This window comes from Apis dorsata, unplaced genomic scaffold (genome assembly GCF_000469605.1).
Source record: "Apis dorsata unplaced genomic scaffold, Apis dorsata 1.3 scaffold_989, whole genome shotgun sequence".
Lineage (NCBI taxonomy): Eukaryota > Metazoa > Arthropoda > Insecta > Hymenoptera > Apidae > Apis > Apis dorsata.
This window is the reverse complement of record NW_006264092.1, coordinates 3,516-8,509: the sequence shown is the minus strand read 5'-3', so window position 1 is coordinate 8,509 and position 4,994 is coordinate 3,516. Positions and strand designations below refer to the sequence as shown.

At 30.3% G+C, this 4,994-nt stretch overlaps 1 protein-coding gene across 1 annotated transcript in view; it reads right to left on the bottom strand.

Annotated features, from left to right (window-relative positions):
* Positions 1-4,994, bottom strand: part of LOC102672040 (transcriptional activator cubitus interruptus-like) — an 87,028-nt gene that overhangs the window by 78,993 nt on the left and 3,041 nt on the right. The gene's annotated exons all lie outside the window — the stretch shown is intronic.

Here is a 4,994-nt window from a genome sequence, read left to right as displayed (position 1 = left end):
CTCAGTTGGGAGAGCGTTAGACTGAAGATCTAAATGTCCCCGGTTCAATCCCGGGTTTCGGCATCAGTAGTCAACACTATAATTTTTTGTGTTTATGTATTTTTTATTAAAATGCACAAAGAAACAAAGATGCAACACGTCATAAGATGCATTAATAGAATTACTTGTAACAAATCGAACAAGTTAATTAACATATCATATAACTAGCATAATAACATATTATTATGATACAATGGATACAATTTTTATGCATTTATTTTTTATCCAAATATATTATAGAAACTATATACAATTTTATACAATTTTTCCCAAAAAGACATCTCTTGTTATCTCACGAATCTCAAAAAATAATCATCATACCACCGTCATTATCCAATCGTCGAACGAACAGAACTCTGAACAGAAATGATTTTTATAAGATCGCCTCTTTCACTTCTCGCACGCATGCTCCATCTCAGAATCACGTAATCGCCGTCGTTTAACGTAATCCATAGACACGTCTATTAACGTCCACGCGAGCGGACTCGATTCGCTAATTACTCCTCGCGAATCGGCGCGAGTCGCACGCGAGGTTGCATCGTCGCGTGCAAAAGAGGGCGAGGAAAGTCCATGCGATTAACATGTGGCAACAGGTAAACCTGTACATGCGCTCGAAAGATCGATCACGTCTCTCTTGAACTCGTCCCTCCTCTTCTTTTCCTTCCCTCTTTTTTCTTTATCTCACCTCAGTTTCGTCTCACTTTTCTCATTCCGCGCACCACTCCTACTTTATGTGTGTATGTGTGTGTGTATATATATTCGTTATTTGCGTACGAGAAACTTATTGGCCGAGGTTATAAACCGGAATGATATCAAGAAGGAGGGAGGGGAGGGAGAGAAGAGAGAGAAATTAATAAGTTTTTATTGGGAGCTCGACCATTCTTCCCCGTGCATCGTATTATGGATGCAAATAGGATGTAATTTCATTAAAGGGACGTTACTTCGAATTACTTACGACCGCGCGTCGATCGGCCCCCAACCCCTTCCTCTTCCGCCTCATCTCCCCTCCCCCTCCTCTTCGATCTTGTTTACGCTTGGTAAGCGGTGTATTGCGCCGCTCGTAATACAGTTATTTGCGATTTTAGCGGCCCCCATGTTGCGAATTATAATGTCCTCGGGAGATTGATACACGGGAGCTTCTGGATTGGAACGTTGGTTAGCTGGTCTTGACAGGGTTGTTGAATTATCGATGGTAATCGACCGTGGTGAACGATCTTGTAGGTTTTTCATTAATTTTCAGCCGATACGTGTTATTATCTACTTGATTTTTGTGTAAATGATTTTTTTTCTTCTTTTTTTTTCTTTTTCTTTTTCTTTTAGAAGACTGGTTTTTTTCTTCTTGAAATTTTCTTCTTTAGAAAAAAAATAAAAATTTGTCAAATAGAATTCCTCTATTTCGATAATTCAAATTATTGATCAATTGGAAGAGGAGTTTTTAAGAAACGTTATATAATTACAAATGTAGTTCTCAATTTTTATGAAATCAGTAATATTTTTATTTATTTTAAAAATTAGTTACGTTTATATATAAGATATAAAATGAGAATTAAACGTTAACATTTTGCTGATCAAAGACGTATTAGTAAATAATTTTATGTAATTATTGTTTTTATTCCGATTAAAAAATAATTGAATAATAAATGAAATAAAATAAAAAGTTTAAAAAAGAAGAGAACTATTCGTGCTTGGATTTGAAGATATTTAATCTATGGTGAAGGGATTAAACAAACACGTGAAGTTGACAAGAGACCAGGGAAGAAAATGGCGAGGTTCGAATAGGAACCGCGAATGCCAGCGGGCAATCGTACAGACGGATGGACATAACACGGGAGAACCAGTTCTCTCATTTCATTGCGTTCGTTGTCCGATAATGACGCATAGCACAGCACGCACGCATCTTGGCATGCAAGCAAATATCACGAGAAATTTTCCACCCACTGTTCCTCCATCCATTGAAATTTTCTCTTAATCTCAGTTCTTTTGAACAGACTCTAAATAGAATATTAACATATTCCTGATTACGGTTTTAGAAAATAATATTTTTTAAAGATAGAGGCCAAAACAGGCAAAAAAAGAAGAAGTAAAATATCGGTTATAACTTATTTAGCAATTGAAGTTTAATTTCTGTTTCGTTTCATTTAACGCAAAATTCAATTGCTTATAATTTAATAAATCAATTAATTAATTTTCATATTGTGATTGTCAATCTAAGAAAATTATAATTTAATTACTCCTTTCTAATTTGTTATAATTATTTTTTATAAGGTTAAAGAAAAAGATTAAAAACTTATGTCATTATTAAAATAAACATTTTTCATATAATTAATTGAAATAGAAGTGATATTATATTAAAATATTATATTAGATTTTAATAGAATGATAATTTAAAAATATTTTCGAAAAATTTAGAAAACAGATTGTATGAATTATGAATATATATATATATATATAATTATGAATAAATAATGAATCTTACATGAATTTATAATAAATAAATTTATAATGAAGAGATAAAATAATTCGAAAAGAATTTAAAAATTTTTTATTTATATTAAATATAAATTAAACCAAGTAATCTTGCTATAAATATAAATATACATATATCTGATAAAATATTATAATTAATGTATGATCATTATCGATGAATTTTTAATATTCTCTTTAACAACAATCTCAAGAATATTAGGTATAAAAAAATTTCTATTCAAATTGAGATCAACAAAAAAAGTATTCAAAATATTTTAGATATACATATTTTAATCTAATTAAAGAGATCTGATTACGAGGAAGAGAAAAATTCCCATTTAAATTTTTTTAAATTAACTTAATCGCGAAAAGCATCTTCATCTTCGAGAAATTATCAGAAAATAATTTAATAAAGTGATAAAGATTAATATTCGATAATGCAGGATGCATGTCTCTTGATAAAAACAAAGATCCAGATATACTATGCGATCAAGAATCTTTTTATTCAAGCTCGCTGAATTTCTCGAATATTACGCTATATCTCGTAGGATGTGTTCAGAACCTGTTATCTTTCACGATAATTGCCGTAAATATTTATGACATTGCCAAGGTAAATCTTATCCGCCATATCTCGAAAACAATATGGACAAAAGTCGAAGAGTTTACGAGTTCTGCAATTAAGAAATAAGAAGGTTTATCGACTGGATGATAATTACGACATATAAAACTGGCGCAGTTTATTAATCATAATAACATGATAACGAAATCATAAAAATGACTATGAAACGTTTTGAAATTTATTTAGTAATTTCCGCCTTCTTAAATGGATTTATCAACGAGATAACTGGTTTGATGGTAATAATAATATTTGATGCGTTTCGATATCAAAGTAGATTTTTTTCTTTTTAATTTTAGAAACTAATTTTTTGCTCAATTTAAAACCGTTGTTATCACGTTATGCATTTGATTGATATCGTAAATATTTGCAGAAGATTATTGTATCTATATATTGCTTGAGAGATAATTTAATTTTAAATGCGCAAAGTAATATTTTAAAATTATTTATAGTATTTTGAAATTCCTTGGTGAATTATTATTTTTCTTTTTATTAATAGAAAACAGAATTATTCTGATTATGTTAAAATAGAAGCTTCTAAATATATCTACTAAAATTTCCCTCAAAATTCATAAGTATTCATAAAGATTTCTTTTATAATTTTTCTTATGTAATTTTGATGCATAATTTTAATTTCAAAGTTGCCTCTTTTTTATTAGAAGTGGAAACGATATCCAAGTATGCATTACCAAAGCCTGTATATATTCGAATAATTTTCTTTTCGTTTAAAAATTCTTGTTATTTAAAATTTTCTTTTTATTTTATCAAAAATAAAAACGACTTCTAAATAGTATTATTAAAACTTTATGATTTTAAATGATTTTCTACATTCTTTAAAAATTCCTGTTTTATATTTATATGTATATTATATTAAAAATTTCAATTAAAATAATTTATAAGCGAAAATCATCAAAGCTTTATAATAATTCTAATAATTTTCTCTTCATTTAAAAATATTTATTATCACTTTTAATTATAAATTTACTTCTATCTTAAAAGCAAAAATAAATTCTAAATGCATCTTATCAAAACTTATGATTTTGAATAATTCTTTCGCTTAAAAAGATTAAAAAATGTTTGTTATTCTATATTTTTGTTTATTTTATTGAAATCAGGAACGAGTTCCAAATGTATATTACCAAAACTTATAATTTTCAAAAATGCTGTTTAAAAATTTCTGTTACACATATATATATATTCCTATAGTCTCAATTATCAAATTTTCTTTTCTATTTCTACAACAAAAACTTATATTTCGAAATCGAAAATATAACTTCTAATAATTTTCTCTTCGTTGAAAATGAAACTGGAATTCTAAATTGACTTTGAACAATTTTTTCCACCTTGAAAAATTTCCAATTACCAAAAACTGCTCTCTCCATTGTCGCAACCAAAACGAAAACCATCGAAAATTCTGAATTCCTAATGTGAATTCCCAATTGCACATCTCACCACAACTTCTCAAACACATCCGTCACGCGTGTTCTCTCAACAGAACAAGCTCGAAAGAAAAAACCGACGACAGCGTGTCCATTCTCCATTTCCCATTCTTAATCCCCTTTTACGGAAATGCAGATCATCCGGAATATTTTCCACTGTGTCACGTTACTATTCCATCGTTGAAAAGCAACGAACGACGATCTCTCCTCCGCGCTTTTCCATCATGAACATCGCACGGCCATTCATCCCGTGGCCGGTCATCTCCATGACAATAATAGAGATATTTTTCTGCGGCGATGGTCGACTCGAATTCGAGAAAGCAACTCGAGGCCCCTCGCGGGGCGTAGTCCTCGACCCAATGGTGAGAGCAATGGCGAGAATAGGAATTAGGAATTAGGCGTCTCCGTCGGCCCAGGACTCCCTAAGTGAAACT